Below are 23,681 nucleotides of genomic sequence, written 5' to 3'. Positions count from 1 at the left end.
TGATGTCCTTGAATACCGAATTTAGAAGAAAAAAAAACATTTATGCATAAAATTTAGAAAGTATCAATCATGTCATGAATCACAATTTAGAAAGTATCAATTATGTCATGAATCACAACTTATTTGAATGAAATTGTGTCTATTGCGTTTTCCATTTCAAATTAAAAGGCGTGTTACGAAATTCAAATTTGTTTTTATAATAATAAAACTCAAACATGAATGCTAACAAGAGTGATTGAAGATGACTGGTCAAAAAAACAAAATATGATTTCAATGTTCATGCAGACGCAAATGCATTCTAGTATATTCCAATAAAACTAGTCTATAAATAACAAATGCATTCACTTATTTGTTATTGTTTTATTCCTACATTCCTAACCCACATAATACCCGTATACTAATTAAGAGGGAGTCTTTTAATTTTTAAAAGCAAATAATTGTAAACACGCAATAAATAATAATTGTTGTATACATACTAAAAATCATAATCAGAACTAATGAAAAATAAATAAATAAAATAGCAAACCAAACACTTGGACTCCAGTAATAGATGAATTCATGCTAAGGACATAATTTAAAGAATATTGGGTTCGATTTTTAGGTGGGAACAATGCTTAGACAGGATCAAGTACACAACATAGTTTAATATACTAGTTAGTGCAAAATGAAGAAGTTGAGAAGATTAGAGGTGATTCAGTATTTTGCTTCTTCTTCCTACGTTGAACTCTTGTTTTTATTATTAAAATTATACTAGTATTGTTTGCAATCATTTTCAATACGGCATTAGGTTATATACATGACGAGTGTGACACTAATCTTTTATATTTTAATTTCTCTCATTATCAATGGTAATTTGTGGACCTACATTTTTTTCATTATTAATTATTCGCGTGATAATGGTGTTGCTATTTGTGATGGCTTAATAAGCTTTGAACACAAACCAAGAGACAAGAATATGCAGTCAAAGAAACAAAAGTGAATATTGGTTTCACTTTCTGAGAAAAGAATTGACTATACTAATCTAAGGTAGACCACATTCTGTTCCCATTGTGACCTCATTCAAAAATAGAGGCTTTTAGTCTTTAACTTCTTCAACCAAATACATCAACTTGTATACTACGACATAACTAAGTAACATTTACGGTAGAAACAGAAAAGATATTGACATTTACTTGTATTCTCTCCGTTTACTTTCAATTGACCACATTTTATCTCACATATATTAAAGAAATGTTGAAAAAGGTATAGTGTGAAAAATTAACACCCCCTACAGATGAAAAATGTAACACCTGGTGATATTGATGGATACCTTTGTGTTGTTTTAAGGTTTTAAAAATTTATCAATGAAAAAATTATTGGATCGAATCGCGTATTAGGTCGCTCTCTTAAAAATGTTTCACAATACTGCTCAAAATTATATAAATCAAACACTCAATCATGACGCCTCCAAGATAAAATCTAGTTCTATACTATACGATTACTACTTATACGGTAGGTTATCGGTCTAGAATTACACCCTATGATGGCACTATGACCGGTCGAATATAGTATAAATTTCATTATGGGTATTTCGTTTTTATACAAGTCATAGATGACACGAAGAAAGAAGAAAATATTTATATAAAGCGGAGACAAGAGATGAGAAATATTTTGGAATGCAGAAATCTGGAGTGAAAAAATGAGATGAGAAGACCTTTATTTAAAGGAAAAAATCTGACTCAAATTGGAGAAAGCATGAGGCAAATGGAGCGGATCCGACCAAAAACTAATTGTTATGAAACTTATTCAGCAAGGAAACATGGAAACACACTAGGCAAGGCAAAATCGTAAAAGCTTTGTCAAAAACTAGAGTTATCGTTATTAATAATAATTAATTAGTCATTAATTAGTTTACAACACACCAATAATTAATTAATCTACAACACAAATCAGTGATTAAATTAATTAATATTAACTACTTTTTACCATTTCGAGTTTTAAAAAATAATGGATCTCCCAATCTCAACCTGAACCGAGCCGAGTCGAATTGGCCAGCAACAATGACAGGCGTGCGCATGCGATGATTCATGGTGGTGGATTCTCACCCTGTCACAACTAACTCTTACTTGTGCTTATTTAATGCTAACAATCCTTTTCAATTTTCCACTAGACCTTTCATTTCCAACACTCCCCCACTTGAATTTTAAAAGGTGAATATAAGACTAACATCAAACGTTTCTAAAATTGTACATAAACAAAGGTGTCTATGACTTGAACCTTTGTGTGGCAAGTAGGATTATGATTCAACAACAGTGACACAATTGTCTTGAACTATATCGCATGCATCAAATCCACACACAAGCTTTTCTTAAGATGTATTCTAATATGTCTGTGCTTTAGTAAGTCTGCACCTCTATCCCAATTTAGTGAAAGCTCTAGGAATTCTGCCTCGAAATTCCTTAGGAATCGTTCTTAGTTCCACAATAACACAAGTGAGTCTATCAAGAGTACTTATGTAGCTAGGTACTCTCTCATATAGAGTATAGATCTCGTTAAGAGTTTCTATTATTCCATCCTCTTTTTACTTCAAGATTCATGCTTCTCTTATTTATATTAGCATGATCACCTCATATTACTCATAATTTGTTATTACCCATTGAACTTATTTCTTATAATCTTCAATATATTATGTCGGATTACCATTATGAGTAACTCATTTCCTATAGACATTATTTCCATCTTCTTGGATGTATTATAGATTTTCTCTCTAGCTAATTCTTTCGTCAAAGGATCTGCTAAATTTTCATCGGTGCGAACATGACCCACTCTTAAAGTTTCTTTAGAGATACAATCTTTAACAGTGTAGTGCTTCCTTCTTATTTGCATCTCTTACAATTATTATAACGGCTCTCAAATTCTGCAATATTTCGGGTACTATCTGTTTACTGGTATTTTTAGTAAACAATCACGAGTTTAGTTCACGTAAGAGATTAACTCAAAAATTCTCAAAGACATATTGCGCAAATAAGGAATAATAAGAAAAATGTGTTTGTTTTGGGTTTATAACGTTTGAATAATAAACAACTAGACGTAAACAATGAACTTTTGGTAATGATAATATACAAGACACAAAGTAAATGACATCTAATGTAAATGCTTTGAAAACAAATTATTTGCAGAATGTTTAAAGGGATGATGCATACTCCCACATCTCGCAAATTGTTTCGTTCGATAACTTAGGTACTTAAGTTATATAGAAAATCATCAAGGATTTGCGACCCCGACTACAATGCCTAAACTTACATTATATACTACTGCGACGATAACCGTTGTAACACCCCATATTTTCCATTTATTAATTTAACTAGAATTTGAGTTAATTCTTTCGATTATTCGGTATTTTACTTGGATTAAATTGGAGAAATTGAGAAATAATGTTATTGGGCCAGAGTTGTGTTTAGTAAAAGGGAGGTGTTAAGTGTTAGGCCTTACTAAAGTTGGATTTTATTTTCATAAAACAAGGAAATAAGGAAAAAGAGGAAATTAGAACTAAAAACGGAGAAAAGAGAAGGAGAAGAGAAGAACGTGAAAGAGCTTTGGAAGAGGAAGAGGAAGAACCAAGAACTTTTGCTAAGGTAAGGGGGGACTCTTCCGATTATCATCTATTATTTATTTATGAATGATAGGATTGATTAGGTGGGTTAGTTCCTTCAATTGTATGTGTTCTAGGTTTTGGGGTTTTGAAGCTTTAGGTTCAATTTCATGATTTTTTGATGAAATTGATTGTTGTGAATGATGATTGATGTTAGATAGCATTGTAGTATGATATAATTGTGTTAAATTGCTAAAATTGGCTTTGTTTTAGTGTGTTTTCGTATTGGTACGATTTGGAGACATTTAAAATGGGCTGAGTTGCTGTCAAACTCGTTTTTCTGCTGCAGAGGGAGCGTAATCAGTTACGGTAACCGATTACACTTAGTGTTATTTTAAAAAAAATTGCATTTTCGAGCTTGTAATCGGTTACGGTAACCAATTACAGCTGTTTTTCAATAAAAGCGAATAGGTTACGGCAAGCGTAACTGGTTACGCTATTTCTCGTAACCGGTTACACTGTAGCTTTTTGAAAAAAATAAATATTTTCCAAAACTCATGACTTTCAAACCGTGTACCCGTTTTTAACGCTGTTTTGAGCGTTGTAAAGCTAATGGAATATTTTATGTGGTAAAATGGTGAAATGGGCAAAGGCTCGATTTTATTTTAAAATCCCGATTTAATTATTTTGGTGAAGTTATACATTGTGTGCATGTATTGTTAAATGTGACAATGTAGTAATATGGAAATGATATGATTGTGTTGTTATTGTTGTGATGATGTATGATTGATTATTGAATGATATTGAGACATGTACATACTAAATTCAGTGATATGGTGGTGAGATGATTTTGCTCATCGTGATCGGTGATGATGGTAAGTATTTCATATGTTATGCATGCATTCATAATCATTTTGGTGGCTGAATCCCGGTGACGTTTGAATCAGTGGATGGCATAATTCCCATTGTGTGGAATTAGTGCTGGCAAAGCCGTATCTCGGTGATGTTTAGATCGGTCAGATGGGTTAATCCCGTGACGAATTGGTACCACATGCATAGTGTTAGTGCATTGCATATATATTAATATAACATGATTGGAGGATTTCCAGTGTTATTTCGTGGTGATGTGATTGATTATATTTGGTGTTGTTGATGAATGTTTTTATGAAAATCTAAATATAATGCAGTTGGGTGAATAATGTACTTATGATGTTTTTTTGTTTATGAACTCATAACATTTGTTAATTGTGAATGAGACTCACCCTTACTATTGACATTTTTCAGATTGAAGAGTAGCGACTTTTGACTTTGGTGAGGATAGCTCATAGGCTAGTCTGTCTAGTTGTAGCGTCGGTGTCATGTTCTGATTTATAACACTGGGGAACGCTAGTTTAAAGTTGATTATTATACTCTTATTTCCGTTGGTTTTTGGATAATGCTTTAATTGGTTTATGCATCGATGAAGATTATGCTATTCCGTTTTAAATTAATTCTGCTGTGTTGAACATGATTTATTAAAATTGGTATTTCGTTCCTCGTAAAGCATGACAATCGATTTGATGATTGGTTTATTTTGAATTGTGACATCCTTGTTTCATGTTTACTCTGAACATTATATTAATTGTCACGGGGGTGTAGAAGGGTGTTACAATAGTGGTATCAGAGTATAGTCGGTCGTTGTGACCAGAGTTTTATTGTTATTATTCCCTTGTATACAACTACTGTGTTTCATCACTGTCGATACTTTTGTTCTAATGGAAATTGTTTTGTGAAATAGCAGAATAATGGCTGGAAGAGGTGGAAGAAACGATGATGCGATTGTTGAGGCCTTGGGGATGATTGCTGGCGTGCTGGGAGGGAATCCCAATGGGGCTGGAACTGGTGCTAACAGACAACTGGGAGATTTTCAGAGGAACAATCCTCCATTGTTCAAAGGCACTCACGATCCTGAAGGTGCTCAGAAATGGCTGAAGGAAATCGAAAGGAATTTCCAAGTGATAAATTGTGCAAAGAATTTGAAGGTGAGGTATGGTAATCACATGTTATCTGAGAAAGCTAATGACTGGTGGGTTACTACTAGGGCTGAACTGGATGCAGATGGTGTAGCAGTTACTTGGGTTGTATTCAGGAGAGAATTTCTGAGACGGTATTTTCCTGAAGATGTTCAGGGAAGGTAAAAAATTAAGTTCCTGGAACTGAAGCAGTGTAACATGTCTGTTCCTGAGTATGCTTCCAAGTTTGTGGAATTGGCTAAGTATTATACTCACTACAACAATGATTAGGCTAGTGAGTTCTCGAAGTGTATCAAATTTGAGAATAACCTTAGGGATGAGATCAAGCAAGGTATCAGATATAAGAGGATTTACCGATTTGCTGATTTAGTGGATTGTAGTAGAATCTTTGAGGAGGATAACATCAAAGTGAAGTCATCTCACTCTCGCGAGTTGGTTGACAAGAGAGGTGAGAAGCCTATGGATCGAGGTAAGCCGTATGGTAGAGAAAATCCTAAGGAGGGTGATTGGAAAAGGCCTAGTGGGGGAGACTCTAGTGCTTCTGTTAAGTGTTATAACTATGGTGAAACTGGACATCATAGGAATGAGTTCAAGAGTGAAGAGAAAAAGTGCTTCAAGTGTGCTAAGACGGGACATATTTCGACTGCTTGTGGGGGAAAGATAATGACTTGCTATAACTGCGGCGAAGAAGGTCATATCAGTCCACAGTGTACGAAACCAAGGAAGAATCAAGCTGGTGGAAAGGTATTTGCCTTGTCTGGGTCAGAGACTACTCTGGAGGATCAGTTGATTAAAGGTACGTGTTTTATCCATGGCACACCTTTAATTATGATTATAGATACTGGAGCGACTCATTCGTTCATTTTTTTGGATTGTGCTAAAAGATTGAATTTGGAAATATCTAATATAAATGGAAGTATGGTTATTGACACTCTTGCGTCGGGTTCAGTGACTACTTTGTTTGCTTGTTTGAATTATCCGATTGATATTTTTGGTAGGGAGTTTGGAATGGACTTAGTGTGCCTTCCGCTAGAACAACTTGACGACATCCTGGGGATGAACTAGTTGGAATTCAACCGGGTTCATATCAATTGTTTTACGAAGACGGTTATTTTTCCTAAAGCTGTTAATGTTGATGATTTGGCGATGACTTCCATACAGGTGGATGAAGCCGTTAAAGATGCGGTTGTCGTGTTCATGTTGTTTACATCAATGGAAGTGAAAGGAAAAGCGGTGAGTAGTAAATTACCGGTAGTACGTGACTTTCCGGAAGTTTTTCCAGAAGATGTTAGAGAGTTGCCACCTGAGAAAGAAGTGGAATTTTCTATTGAGTTGATTCCTTGAACTAGTCCTGTATCGATGGCGCCTTATCGTATGTCGGCATATGAGTTGACTGAATTGAAGAGTCAATTAGAAGAGTTGCTTGAGAAGGAATTTATTCGTCCTAGTGTTTCGCCGTGGGGTGCGCCGGTGTTGTTGGTAAAGAAGAAAGAGGTTTCGATGAGATTGTGTGTGGATTATAGACAACTGAATAAAGTTACTATCAAGAATCGGTATCCGTTGCCGAGGATTGATGATTTGATGGATCAACTCGTTGGAGCATGTGTATTCAGTAAGATTGATCTGAGGTCTGGGTATCATCAAATTCGTGTAAAAGCGAACGATATTCATAAGAGTGCATTCAGGACAAGGTATGGTCATTACGAGTATACAATGATTCCATTTGGAGTAACTAATGCACCTGGTCTTTTCTTGGAGTATATGAATAGGATATTCCATCCTTATCTTAATAAGTTCGTAGTGGTGTTTATCGACGATATCTTAATATATTCCAAGAGCGAAGAAGAGCATGTGAAACACCTTAGAGTTGTGTTGGAGTTGTTGAAAGAGAAGAAACTTTAAGCGAAGTTGTCGAAGTGTGAGTTCTAGTTAAGTGAAGTAAGCTTTCTTGGTCACGTGATTTCCAAGAATGGTATTCGTAGATCCTATAAAGGTAGAAGCGGTATCTCAGTGGGAAGCTCCAAAGTCTGTTTCTGAGATTCGTAGTTTTCTTGGTCTTGCAGGTTACTACAGAAAGTTTATAGAAGAATTTTAAAAATTAGCATTACCGTTAACTAAGTTGACTAGGAAGGGTCAAGCATTCATTTGGGATTCGAAATGTGAAGAAGGATTCCAAGAGTTAAAGAGAAGGTTGACTAGTGCTCCTATTCTGATTTTTTCAAATCCGACGGAATCTTTTGTAGTATATTGTGATGCTTCATTGATAGGATTAGGTGGTGTATTAATGCAGAATCAACAGGTAGTGGCTTATGCATTGAGACAACTTAAAGTTCATGAAAGTAATTATCCGACTCATGATTTAGAGTTGGCAGTTGTGGTCTTTGTGCTGAAGTTATGGAGACATTATCTGTATGGTTCGAGATTTGAAGTGTTTAGTGATCACAAGAGTCTGAAGTATCTCTTTGATAAGAAAGAGCTTAATATGAGAAAAAGAAGATGGTTAGAGTTTCTTAAAGATTATGATTTTGGGCTGAATTATCATCCGGGTAAGGAGAACATTGTTGCTGATGCATTAAGTAGGAAGTCCTTACATATGTCTATGTTAATGGTGCGAGAATTGGATTTAATTAAACAATTCACAGATTTGAGTTTAGTATGTGAAGGTACTCCTAACCAAGGTATGCTGAAGATGACAGGTGGTATTCTTGACGAGATTAGAGCGGGTCAGAAAACTGGTGTTGGGTTGGTTGATAGAGTGAATTTGATTAACCAAGGTAAAGGAGGTGATTTCCAAATTGACGAGAATGGTATAATGAGGTTTGCTGATCGAGTTTGTGTTCCTGATGTTGCTGAGCTTAGGAAGAGTATTCTTGAAGAAGGAAACTGTAGTGGATTGAGTATTCATCCTGGTGCTACCAAGATGTATCATGATTTGAAGAAGTTGTTTTGGTGGCCTGGAATGAAGAAGGAAATTGGTGAATTTGTTTATTCTTGTTTGACTTGCCAGAAGTCGAAGGTCGAACATCAGAAGCCGTATGGAGTTATGCAACAGTTGTTTATTCCGGAATGGAAGTGGGACAACATATTGATGGATTTTGTTTCTGGTTTGCCGAGGACAGTTAATAATTGTGAAGCTATTTGGGTTATTGTGGACAGATTGACGGAGTCTTCTCACTTTATACCGATGAGAATGGACTATCCGATGGAGAAGTTAGCTCAGTTGTATATAGAGAAGATAGTTAGTCTACATGGTATTCCTTTGAGTATTGTGTCAGATAGAGATCCAAGGTTTACATCTAGATTCTGGGAAGGGTTGCAGAAAACTTTGGGTACTAAGTTGAGATTGAGTTCTGCTTATCATCCGCAGACTGATGGTCAGACAGAGAGGACGATTCAGTCGTTAGAAGATCTGTTATGTGCTTGTGTGTTAGATAAAGGTGGTGCTTGGGATAGTTATTTGCCTTTGATTGAATTTACCTGCAACAATAGTTATCATCAGAGTATTGGTATGGCACCCTTTGAGGCCTTGTATGGTAGGAGGTGTAGAACGCTATTATGTTGGTATGAATCTGGTGAGAGTGTGGTGATTGGACCAGAAATTATTCAACAGACTAGCAAAAATATCAAGATGATTCAGGAGAAGATGAAAGCTTCTCAGAGTCGCCAGAAGAGCTATCATGATAAGAGGCGGAGAACACTTGAGTTTCAAGAGGGAGATCATATATTTCAGAGAGTGACTTCTATGACTGGTGTTGGTCGAACGCTGAAGTCAAAGAAGTTGTCACTGCATTTTATTGGTCCGTTTCAGATTACAAAAAGAGTGGGAGAAATAGCTTATCGTATTGCTTTGCTGTCGATGCTTGCGAATTTGCACGATGTATTTCATGTGTCTCAGTTGAGGAAATACATTGCGGATCCGTCTCATGTGATCCAAGTGGATGATGTACAGGTGAAAGACAACCTGACGGTTGAAGCGTTACCTGTGAGGATCAAAGACCGGAAGCTGAAACAACTGCGTGGTAAAGAGATAGCATTGGTCAGAGTAGCTTAGGAAGGACCAACAGGTGGTAATGTTACCCGGGAGCTGGAGAGTCAGATGAAGGACTCCTATCCTGAACTCTTTACTTGAGGTATATTTTCGAGGACGAAAACTCTTTTAGTGGGGGAGAGTTGTAACACCCCATATTTTCCATTTATTAATTTAACAAGAATTTAAATTAATTATTTGGATTATTCGGTATTTTATTTGGATTAAATTGGAGAAATTGAGAAATAATGTTATTGGGCCAGAGTTGTGTTTAGTAAAAGGGAGGTGCTAAGTGTTAGGCCTTACTAAAGTTGAATTTTATTTTCATAAAAAAAGGAAATAAGGAATAAAAGGAAATTAAAATCAAAAAGGGAGAAAAGAGAAGGAGAAGAGAAGAACGTGAAAGAGCTTTGGAAGAGGAAGAACCAAGAGCTTTTGCTAAAGTAAGGGGAGACTCTTCCGATTATCATCTATTATGTATTTATGAATGATAGGATTTATTAGGTGGGTTAGTTCAATCAATTGTATGTGTTCTAGGTTTTGGGGTTTTTAAGCTTTAGGTTCAATTTCATGATTTTTTTTGATGAAATTGATTGTTGTGAATGATGATTGATGTTAGATAGAATTGTAGTATGATTTAATTGTGTTAAATTGATGAAATTGGCTCTGTTTTGGTGTGTCTTCGTATTGGTACGATTTAGAGACATTTAAAATGGGCTGAGTTGCTGTAAACTCGTTTTTCTGCTGCAGAGGAGGCGTAATCGGTTACGGTAACCAATTACACTGAGTGTTGTTTTAAAAAAATTGCATTTTCGAGCTCGTAATCGGCTACAGTAACCGATTACAGTTGTTTTTCAATAATAGTGAATAGGTTACGTCAAGCGTAATCGGTTACGCTATTTCTCGTAATCGGTTACACTGTAGCTTTTGAAAAAAAATAAATATTTTCCAAAACTCATAACTTTCAAACCGTGTACCCGTTTTTAACCCCGTTTTGAGTGTTGTAAAGCTAATGGAACATTTTATGCAGTAAAATGGTGAAAAGGGAAGAGGCTCGATTTTATTTTAAAATCCCGATTAAATTATTTTGGTGAAGTTATACATTGTGTGCATGTATTGTTAAATGTGACAATGTAGTAATGTGGAGATGATATGATTGTGTTGTTATTGTTGTGATTGTTGTGAGGATGTATGATTGATTATTGAATGATGTTGAGACATGTACATACTAAATTCGGTGATGTGGTTTTTAGATGATTTTGCTCATCGTGATCGGTGATGATGGTAAGTATGTCATATGCTATGCATGCATTCATAATCATTTTGGTGGCTGAATCCCGGTGACGTTTGGATCAGTGGATGACATAATTTTCATTGTGTGGAAATAGTGCTGGCAGGGCCGTATCTCGGTAATGTTTAGATCGGTCAGATGGGTTAATCCCATGAAGAATTGATACCACATGCATAGTGTCAGTGCATTGCACATATATTGTTATAATATGATTGGAGGATTTCCAGTGTTATTTCATGGTGATGTGATCAATTATATTTGGTGTTGTTGATGAATGTTTTTCTAAATTTCTAAATATAATGCAGTTGGGTGAATAATGTACTTATGATGTTTTATTGTTTATAAACTCATAACATTTTTTAATTGTGAATGAGATTCATTCTTACTATTGACATTTTTCAGATAGAGGAGTAGCGACTTTTGACTTTGGTGAGGATTGCTCATAGGCTAGTCCGTCTAGTTGTAGTGTCGATGTCATGCTCTGATTTGTAACACTGGGGAACACTAGTTTAGAGTTGATTATTATACTCTTATTTCCGTTGGTTTTTGGATTATGCTTTAATTGGTTTATGCATCGGTGAAGATTATGCTATTCCGTTTTAAATTAATTCCGTTGTGTTGAACATGATTTATTAAAATTGGTATTTTGTTCCTCGTAAAGCATGTCAATCGATTTGATGATTGGTTTATTTTGAATTGTGACATCCTTGTTTCATGTTTACTCTGAACATTATATTAATTGCCGCAGGGGTTTAGAAAGGTGTTACAACCGTCGACAACAAATCAATCCTATGGATTTGACATGTATCTCAATACTTAAGCCTTCATGCTCTAACTTGTTTCCACGTATCTTCAAGGATATAACTACTGATAAATCAAGTATCATGCTGATAATTATGCTGATAACTGTTCCGAACTTCCCAACTTCGTTCAAGTAATACCCGATTCAGTTTTATAGCACTTTGTTAAAACTTATGTTCACTTAACTGATTCTTAGATTTAGAAAATATACTAAGTCTTAAACACCAGGTGACCTTGTTGAATCCAACCATTCAGCCAAAAAAATCCTTTTTTCAAGATTTTGGACATGTTTTGAAGAGAGAGTAAGCATAATCTTGTGGATTTGTTCGTTAGATTCTTTCAATCCAAGTTCATCACGTTAGTCGAACTACTTTAGTTGGCGTGGCTAGTCAGTCGAGACTTCTTAACACTTAGCACTTTTCAACGTGGTTATAAGCATTCTTCTTAGACTTTTCTCCAGTGTAGTATACCTACAAAAGCCTCTGAGTATCCCTGCCTTTGTAGGGATAACATGAACACTTATATATTTTTACCATTGCACTTTAAGATCTTCTCCACATAATAAGATTAATCCAAAGAAATTACTTGTTTGGATTTAGTGATCTTGATATCAAGAATCACATTAGCTTCTCGAAGGTCTTTCATATCAACGTTGTTGCACAACAATGATTTCATAACATTAACTACATGAAGGTCTAATCGAAATATAAGTCATCTACATAGATACATATGATATTGTAGATGCAATTTTCAAATTTGTAATAAACATATTTGTCACTTTCATTCACATTGTACCCATTCGATATCATTAAGTTGTCAAAGTTTTCATGTCATTACTTTGGAGCTTATTTTAGACCATACAAAGACTTATCTAACTTACAAATCTTGTTTTCTTGCCCATGAATCACAATTCCTTCTGGTTGGTCCATATAGATTTCTTCTTCTACTTCATCGTTTAAAAAGATTTTTTTAACATCAACTTGGTGTACTATTAAGTTATAAATAAAAGCAACCGAAATTAGTTCCCTAATGGATGTAATTCTAGCGACTAGAGAAAAAGTATCGAAGAAATCTATATTTTCTCTTTGCCTAAATTTTTTGGCTATAAGGCGAGTCTTATACTTATCAATTGTCCCATCAGATTTTAGTTTATTTTTCAAAACCCATTTACAACTGATTGGTTTGAAACCAGGAGGCAAGTCTACTAAGTGCCAAGTCCTGTTAGATTATAAATAATCCATCTCTTCATTAGTAGCTTCTTGCCACAAATATGCATAAGAGATGAATAACATGTATGCATTACTTGTTTGCTTGATACCTGTTCTGGTCTGGGCCGAGCAAGCCCAACGTTCATATTGAGGCCGAACTGGCCCAATTCCTGCACCCAGGTCGGGCAGGCCCAATCACTCAAGGCCCAATAATGTCTCCAGTAGCCGTTACAAAGCCAGCTCCACGTAAGATCACGTGGTTAAACCAATTGTAAAGGATTCGGGCAATTCCTTTCGAACCCTACGCCATGCTCACCCAGAGCACAAGCCACTGGCTGATTCAGCTATAAAATAAGGAGTTCTGGCAGTTTCCTAGCACATGGGCCTCCATTGGATTTGGCCCAATTAGGGAATCTTGGCCCAGCGCTGGGGGCTATAAATACCCTCTTTCAATAGAGGGTCAGGTATTCATTGGTTCTCTTACTAAATCTCGTACTTGCTATCTGATTGCTTTCTCACTTTGGCATTGGAGTACGTTGCAGGTACACCCCCCTCCAATTCTTCAAGTCCACCGCAAGCTGACCTTGACGATCTACTATGATCAGGTAAGATCAATACCGATGCATGTTTGACCTGAATAACATGTATGTTAGCTTTGCTTTATCCTTTCCATGCATGTTTGACCCGAATAACATGTATGTTTGCATTACTTCCTTTTGGTATCACATGTTTGACCTAAATAACATGTTAGCATTACTTGTTTGCTTGATACCTATGCATGTTTGACCTGAATAACATGTATGTTTGCATTGCTTCCTTTTGGTATCACATGTTTGACCTGAATAACATGTTAGCATTACTTGTTTGCTTGATACCTATGGATGTTTAACCTGAATAACATGTATGTTCGCTTTGCTTTCTCCCTTCCATGCATGTTTGACCTACCTTTGCCATGAGTATTTGGATACATGATGTATAGCTTGCCATTCGAATACTTGTTTCCCGCCTAAAATCAATCTTAACAAATCAAATTCTATTTTCTCCAAAGCGTGAGTCCTTTTTTCAAACAACCATCTTCGCCAAAGCGAATCTTTTAATCAGCGAGTCTTTCCGCCCAAGCGCGACTAAACTCATTTTTACAATTAAAATCAACCAATAAATACATAGCTTTCTACCATGAACTACGAGTCTCTGAATTTCCCATTGCACCTGAGAATACGTAGGCACAGGATTTTGAAATCTTGTCGAGCACAATAATAAAAAACCTAAATAACTTTTTCTTTCTTTTCTTTTCCGCATAATAATTAGAAGATTGTAAATAAACATCACGCTAACACGCATTCGCAAAACTAACTAAATGGGTCCTGTTAAGTACAACATGTGTGATGGGTGCTGATACCTTCCCATTGTATAATTGAATCCTGAACCCTAATTTGGCTGCAATGACCATTTTCTTTTTTTTCCTTTCGTAGGTTTTATCGATATTTTCCCTTTTCTTTTGGAATAAATAAATATCGGTGCAACTCTGTTGTATTTCAAGCGTGCGATACACTCTAGTATTTTTCGCGCCGCGATAATGATTATAATAGAAAAGCATGGGTGTTATTTTTTGCTAGAGAAGTTAGAGGCTAAATTCCTTTAAATGCTTTAAGACTATGTTTGAAAAAGAAGCAAAAATTGCTATTAAGTGTTTGTGAACTGGTAAATGATGAGAATTTAATTCAAAATAGTGTAATACTTTTTGCAAACAAAATGAGATTGAGAGGTAGATAATCACCATTTATACTTCACAACAAAACAGAGTTGCACAAATAACAAATAAAACTGTGATGAACATGGTTCATTCCATGTTGTTTAATAAAATATTCCTAAGACTTTTTGGCCAGAGGCAGTTAACTGAACTATTTAGAGGCTAAATCCTAAGGAGTCTTCAAGTGAAGTGAAACCTTCAGCTAAATCACTTTTAGGTCTTTGGATGCATAACATATGTTCATGTCCCATAAGCAAGGAGGGATAAATTTGTTAATATAAGTATTACTTATGTTTTGTTGGGAGTAAGTGAAGAATCAAAAGGCTACAAGCTTTTTGATCCAGTTTCTAACAAAATTTTAGTGAGTATTCGTATGATTTTTGAAAAAGATAAATTATGGTATTGGTAAGAAAAAAAATAATACTAGAGTTAGAACGAGGGTAATTATTAAAATGAACAAAGAATAAGTGAAAATGACAATAAAGAAAATGTGAGTGATAATAAGACTCAAGGAAATGTTGAAAGAAAAATAAGAGACATGCTTGATGATGGAGTTGATGAAGGACATGATCCTAATGTAGGTGAAGAGATAGTGGGATAATATATATATATATATATATATATATATATATATATATATATATATATATATATATATATATATATAGAGAGAGAGAGAGAGAGGAGGAATATATTTACTCCAAAAGTAAGTGTTCAACACTTACTTCAAATCTTAACCATTGATTTTTATTAATCTAACGGTTTTAATTGATCATTTAATATAATTATTTTTGGAAATATTTTTCTATATAAAACTTTAATTAAAGCCGTTAGATTAATGATAATCAATGATTAAGATTTAGAGTAACTGTTGAACACTTACTCTTGGAGTAAATATAACCCTCCTCATATATATTTTATATATATATATATATATATATATATATATATATATATATATATATATATATATATATATATATATATATATATATATATATATATATATATATATATATATATGAGACCTCCACGTAAATGAGTGATTATGAAAATGGAGAAGGTTTATTTATCGGTAAAGTTCATACGGCTCTAATGGTGTCAATTGATCCATATGAAAAGTCCAAATTGGTAATTGGACATGCACAACAAAATTAATATGGATACTCAATGAACTAATTGTTAGGGCTAAAAGAGTTTATGTCAAATGGGTTTACAAAACCAAATATAATCAGTATGAAAAGATTGATAAATATAAAGCTAAATCATATTCTCCAAATCACGGATAAGACTACATAAACGTTTGTGCAACAGTGGCCAAGAATGGATACAATAAAAATCATTGTTGCTTTAGCTGCACACAAAAATTTGTAGATTTTCTTGGGATCTGTGGTGTTTTAAAAGTCAGATGGTATTTATATATTCTAAAATAAATTTTGCACTACATGTTTTGAAAAGTTTTGGCATGATAAAAAGTGATTTAGTGGTCAGTGAAATAGTTATAGTTTCAAAATAAGCAAGAATCTAAGGAAACATTGGAGATGTTTTACTATAAATTAAGTGAGATTAAAAAAGTGGAGAAAATAACCGGGTCAACGTGCCATATCGAAAGAATGGATGACACAAATATGTAAAATGACATAATCCCCATTACAAGGTTGAAATCTAAAAAAAGAAATTTACACGATAAACCACATCTCACCATATGACAGGGGAAATAAGTTATTAATCATTTTTTAATAAAATTTCATTTTTATGTTATAAAATTCAAAAAATTGTTGCATAATTTATATATGTTTTATTTTGTTATAATTTTATAGGTAAATGTGAAAAAATTATAAATTAATGGTTGATATTTTATTTGTTTATCAATTTATAATTAAATATAGTTTTGTATTTAAAAATTTATTTACCTAAAAATAATAGTTAAAAAAGTTTTTAATTTGCGGCAGTTTCAAACTGCAACTATAGAAAAAATAAAAATAAATAGTTCATTCAACGTCATGATAAATTATATAATTGAATTTTTATATGTATTGTGACGGTTTGCACCATTGTTATATATGGTTTATCGTGGTTTTATAGCAAGTGTCTAAGCCATCACAAAAATGTCTGTGACAATTAGATCATAGCATAAACGAAACCCCACGAGTGTGAAGTAGTGTTGTTAGAAATACCATAACCCTGTTTTTTACTTATAATATAAAAAAAATGGTTATAAACTTACAAAAAGATGGATAAACGGGTCTAGACTTAAAAAAAAAAAAAGAGAGAGAGAGAGAGAGAGAGCATAATACTTGAAAAGATAAAGTATTTATATGAGATGAGTTTGGAAGGATTCTTAGACATGATTAAGGTTTGGAGTCGCAGACAATATCATGAAAAGAATTTGAAAAATAGTTATTTGAAGAAAAACTATGTTGGGATAGGAATAGAGTGGATAATTTAAGCTATGTGATTTTGCTAAAAATAAATAAATAAAATAGAGGCCAAAATTTTCACATGTAGAAAAATGGAAGTTAGAAATGCTTGAGATATAAAGTGTGTGAAGAGCATATGGTGTATGTGAAGAAACAAATTTATAGGTTATACTCATAATGATTTAATGATTTTGATGAAGTTTAAAAAAATAAATATATAATACATTCATAATTTTAACGAGGTTCCAAAAAATAAGAAATACATGATATATTGATATAACACCCTTAATGAAACATGACAAACACAAGATACAATAAATAATAGTATGATCTGGTTTAAAAGTGAACATGGTGTAATAAAATTAGGGCTGGCAAACGGACATGTCCGTCCTATTTAGGCTCATTCCATAAAAGTTTGCAAGAAAACGGGGCAGGACGGGTTAAGTCCGCAGGCACTGCACTTTTAAAACCTAAAAACAGAAATTTTATGTTAATTCACGTGCCCGCAAAAGCTCGCATAAAAAACGGGGCGGGACGGGGCGGGACGGTCACACTAAAGGGCGAGGGCCTAAAATCTTGGCCCGTCCCGCACAAAAGTGCGGGAAAAACGGGCATGTCTAACGGGCCAGGCCCATTTTGCCATCCCTAAATGAAACTCAATGTTTACAATCAACTACTTAACTAAAATTGAGACATGCTTATGATCTCCCTTATTTACCTTTCATACATAATTATCTTTTCACTACACCAAGCACTTTTTTTAACTTGCTAAATCATTGTTCTTCTAACCAATCACCCTTTCCAAATCATCCAAGTGACACATATTTTCTCATATTCCAGCTTTTCTAATTCATGCATTCATGCATTACCCGATGGATTTTACCAACTTCTTCCAAATATACTCTACACAACAAAAACCTACAACAAAAGGGCTTAGTCTTGTTTCCAACAAAAGGATAAGCACATATTTTCCTGCCTTCTCTCTCCTTTCCTTCTCACATTCTGAACTCGCCTTCCTTCTCTCTCATTCTTCGGCAAACTCATTCTCCCCCCCCCCCCCCTTCAACCGCGACTCAGACCCCTTGAAGGTGAATACTACCATTCTTGTCTCTTCAAACGTTTCTCCTTGCTTTATCCAACTGTCTAATATGAATATTTTTTATGATGTATCATGGTTTTCGTTTTAAATGAAGTGTTTTATGTAGTTCAGGCAAGTTTTTTGGTTTCTTTTTCATTTTCGGGTGTTGAATGTTTCAAGTTTTTTCGGTTGTTTCATGTTTAAATGTTGATGTTCCGGTTATTTTTATGTTTAAATCTTGATGTTGCATGTATTTTACATACTTTCCTGCGTGAAATATATTCAGCTGTGATAAAGTTTTGGTTTTTATGTTTTCATGTGTTTCATTTTTATGGTTGGTTTTAAGCTTATTTTGTGAGTTTTGGTTATTCTGTGTTTTGTTTTCATGGTTGGTTTTGAGCTTATTTCCTGAGTTTTGGTTTTTGTGTTTCGTTTTCATGGTTAGTTTTGAGCTTATTTCGTGAGTTTTGCTTTTTACAATTTTCAGTACAAAGATGTCAAGACCATCATTTATGATCAGTGACTTGAAACCTGAATAAATGGTCTGGAAAATAGCTATTCGTGTCATTGACGTATAGATTGTTAAAGAGAGGAATGGCCAGCAACACCTTGAAGCCATTATCCAAGATGGAAAGGTATTTAAACACTTGCTTTTTTTATGCTGAAAAACCATTTAAACCCAATTATTTTTCCCTGGCTGAGCAATATCTTTTAAATAATAGGGTGACAAAATCCATGTCGTCACTCGTGCTCGAGATCTGGATGGATGAATCAAGAACTTGCAGGAGGATTAGACCTACATGATATATAATGGAGAGACTTTATTGAATGACATGCCTTTGAAGGTTTGTGATAACAAGTACAAGCTATTCTTTAATCGTGCAGCAATTAGGGTATTGTTTTTTTTGCAAAATTCACCTTGTTCTTCGTAGAGGAATTGATGCTGGCAAACCAATCTCTCATTCCAATCATGTGTGATGTGCATCTGGAATCTAAGTATCATTGCTCCCTAAATTTTTCTTCTTCTTTTGTTGTTAACATCAACAACACTTCTTCTTCTTCTTCCTTTTTTGCAAGTCTTGCATAGTTTTCTCAATTATTCCTTTTGTTTTTCTGTATAATCACTAGCATAACGACCATACTTATGATAGTTAAAACACTGAATATGGCTCTTATTAGGTTTCGTTCCATCACATCTTCCTCTACCTGCAGTACCACCTCTGTGATCGCTTTGGTTTGTGAACTATCTCTGGTTCGACGAATTACCTTCTTGTTGATGATTTCTACCATTTGAATTGGTGTAATCACCTCTACCTTTATTTTTGTTCCAACTTCCTTTACCTTTCTTTTCTTTTGTTGATTGTGCCTACAGAGCAACATCACTTTTCACCTAGCTTGCAAATCTTTCAGCCATTATTTGTTTATGAGATTTAAGCGTCCCTTGAAGCTCTTCTTTTGCTATGCTTGACAGATCCTTCGACTCTTCCATGGCTACTACCACATGATCAAAATTGGGAGACAAAGACCTCAAGATCTTTGCAACTATCAATATTAATGTTAATACTTCTCCATACATCTTGATTTGATTCACCAGTTTCGTAACCTTAGTGAAGAAATCAACTACACTTTTAGTTTCTTCCATTTAAAGCAGCTCATACGTTCTTTTGTGAACTTGTTAGCTCGCCTCATTCCCCTTCTCGCCACCTCCAAAAGATTTCTCTGGGATGTCCTATGACCTTCAATGAGTCTACAACACCAAATTTGTCTAGATCAACGCATTGATGGATTATAAAGAGAGCTTTATAATCTTTCTTCTTCAAATCTTTATGTGCATCTGTTAGCTGGATATTTCGACAAGTATGAGCGAGATGTTCTAAAAAAAAGGTTTTATGCTTCGAAGGAAGAATAGCTTTATAAGGCTATTTTAAAGATTCTTTATGTCAGAGATTTTCTCTTAGTCAAAGTAAGGCATGAGTTGTAATATCTTTGAAGTCAAAGGAATAAAGGACTTAGAATATTTCTAGGTATTTTACAAGGTCACGTTAATTCGCACTTCAGAACTTCGAGCGGGAATGTTTTGAATTTCAAAGTGATTCATTTGGTCAGAAAGACGCGTGGAAGCATCAGAGATTCAAAGCTCATGCAAAAGGACAACGTGGCGTTTTATTAGAGTAAGACCGTTAGGGTCGAATTAGTATAAATAGGGATCTTAGTGGTAGGATTCAGGGGTGCTCATTTTGTACAAATCACTCAAAAAATCGCTCAAGTACCAAGTGAAAGAGAAAGAGTTTTAATTGAGAATGTACTTGTAACACCATTTGTACTTTTACATTATTCTCAGTTTTACAAATTCAAGTCATTTACATACATTTCTTTCTCGAGTCATGTCTTTTATATTTATCATCGAAGCCTTTTAAATCTTTTCCTCGAATTTCATCTTTACATACTATATTGACTTTATGTTAGTTACACATTCAAAATACTCCTTTAGAATATGAACTCAGTCATAAAATTAGAAACTTTCAGACACATGTCCTAGGATCAATCTAGTCGATCCTGCAAGTTACCTAAGTACATTTAATAATTTGGAAGACTAGCGGTTGTTTATCAGAAATCACTGTAAACAGCATCCTTTTGTCCAATCGTTGCATTTTCGCTAATTGATGTTACTTCATTCTTCATAAGATCCCAAACGTCTTGATAGCTGAAAACAACATTCATCTGCTTACACCAATTATCATAATTCTTACCATTCAAGATTAGAAGATTCGTTAGAAAATGCTCGTTTTGATGACAAGTCATTGATTTATGCTTTCCAAGAATTACAACCAGTGCTATAGATACCAGATGTTGGAAATCGTTCTTGACAGAACGAGATTCAATCACTTTCTTGATTGATTCACGATTTTGTTCCTCACTATTCACTCGAGTGATTCAACCACTTCTTGGTTGCGAGACGATTCCTTCGCACAATGATTTGAGAAGAAAAAGGAAGAAAAGCGAAATTAGGTTTAGTGAGAAAGAGGAAGAAGATAGAATAAAGAATCTGCAGAGTTTTTCTCTGCTTTTGATTTCACAACTGTAAATTTCTCTACCCCACACATTACAATTATATGATGCCTCCCTATTTATGATGAGAGTGTTTACACATCATACATTCTCAAACTAATTAACTATCTTAAAAGCTTCGACGGGTTGTATTCAACTTTGTCGAATACATACTTCTTCTACTTGCTATGATTGACTTTCAATCGAATACACATAACTCTATCAACTATACACAATTTTGACTCTATCGAATCTACTATCATGCTTAACACACATAATTAAATTTTTTAACAGTTTATCATATATTAGTCATTGATCATGAAGTTTTACTTGTAGTATAGAAAAAGAGGAATATGGAAAGAGAAAAGACGACTGTAGATTAGGAAGAGGCATTAAAAGCCAGAAAAAACTAGCTGCAACAAAAGATTACAGATTCAAAGTGGGAATCCAATTTCGTGATGTAAAGAATAACAGTTGAAAATATTGAATGTTTAAAAGTACACCTTTCTGACCAAAGCATGTTTCAAGGATCCTTATCAATTATCAAACATAGACATGTAGGTAGACAAAATATCAATTTGCTAGCCTCTCAATTTCCTAAACGGCTACGGGAAGTATCAAATTGTTACACTATATAATTTACTCTCAATTTCCCATATGCCAAGGGAGAATTAAGCTTTGTTCTTTGGTAAAATGAACTTTCTGATTGTGGCAAAAAAAAAAACTCAAAAATAGGCAATGTTATACTTTTTGGGGCTTGAAGCCTAATTCAACTTTAGATCCAGGCAGTTTGCATGGTTAGTTAGTTTCTTTTTTATTGTTATCATTTTAATAGCTCTAATTTAGATGCTTTTTGGTTTAAAGAAGATAAATTTACATACCTATCTGAGATAATGTTTTAAGGGTTTGTCATGTAATTAGAGCATGTCCAATGGTATTATCCATCCTGGGATTTATTAAATATTATTTTAAACAATTTATGTAATTTTTACCTCAATTATTAGGGATGGCAATTTGGCCCATCCCCTGGGTGCCCACAAAAATACCCACACCGGGTAGGGTAAAAACCCGCAAAAATGGGTACGGGCACGGGTAATTACCCATTTAAATATGCGGGTATGGGTGCGGGCACGGGTACCTTACTACCCACCCCGTCCCATACCCGCACTACATATTTCTATAATGTTATTTATATTAATATTATATAAAAAATGCATGTTTCTACATTTTTTAAAAATATATCGCTATTAAATCATTACACATTTTAATAAAAGTGTTTATTTGTTTCTCAACTCAACAATAACATGCATAATTTTTTTAATATTGTTAAAAAGACTTAAATTATATGATATTTTGTAATTAAATGGTTTAATTTTACTATAAATGCGGGTAAGCGGGTATGGGTATGGGCATTGAGGTACCCACAGGGTACGGGTACGGGTATGAATATTGATACCCACGCGGGTTTGGGCTCGGGTACGGAGATTTTTTTAAACTGCGGGTATGGGGACGGGTACTATAGTACCCTGCCCATTGTCATCCCTATCAATTATGCAACTAAAGAACTCATAGTGGGTCCTACTATTTTATTTTATATACTAATATTTTACTTATATTAAATAAAATTTAAATTATATAAACAATAATAATTTGAAGTAAGAAGATAAAAATTTAGATAAAATATATGATCAATTAAAAGCTAATGAGATAAAGTTGTGAGTGAAAATTTTGAATATACCATTTTTAACTTAACATATTTATAGGCAAATAAATTATATATAAAAAAAGAGCCATTGTTGAACGGGTAATGTTTTTATTAATTTTTTTAAGCATTCTATGGAGAACTCCAACCGTTCAAAACTCAAGTTGGCAAACCAAACAAAAAAAATTATACCGCTCGAGTAGCTCTTAAGAGTGAGAAGTGGTCATATGGACGCGGGTGGCAAAATAGAAAATCTGAATTTGCATTATTATAGATTGATATCTCTCCTTTTTTGTTAAAATGATAGGAATAGAAATTTTTGAGTTGTTGAGTATATAAATATGTTAGGACAAACACACTTTTTAAGTTAGTTTTTTGGATTGAAATCCAAACATATGAAAAAGTTGTTTGTTTGTGCTTAACCAAACACACCAGATAGTGATACAAACACTAAATGATTATTTTGAGAACTAAAACTAATGGAATTCAACTTTTCAATTCCCTTCTCTTACGACAAGTATTCGCTTATTACTCGTTCATCCAAGTTTTACTATTCCCTTTTCTCCCATTCCATTTCCACTTATTATTCCATTGAGAAATACCCACTCGGCAGAAAGAGTATAGGTAATCATGAGCTCATTTTGTTGACAAAGAATCATTTAAATAAAAATGTCAAAAAAAGTTGAGATGCTTCCTAGAATCCGATTCAGAACCTAGAGAAAGAAACATGTGTTTTACTACATCCAACATCTAGTTTCCATTTCCATAAGAGG

Source organism: Vicia villosa, linkage group LG2 (genome assembly GCF_029867415.1).
Source record: "Vicia villosa cultivar HV-30 ecotype Madison, WI linkage group LG2, Vvil1.0, whole genome shotgun sequence".
Taxonomy (NCBI): domain Eukaryota; kingdom Viridiplantae; phylum Streptophyta; class Magnoliopsida; order Fabales; family Fabaceae; genus Vicia; species Vicia villosa.
The sequence above is the reverse complement of the archived record's forward strand: the minus strand, read 5'-3'. Positions refer to the sequence as shown.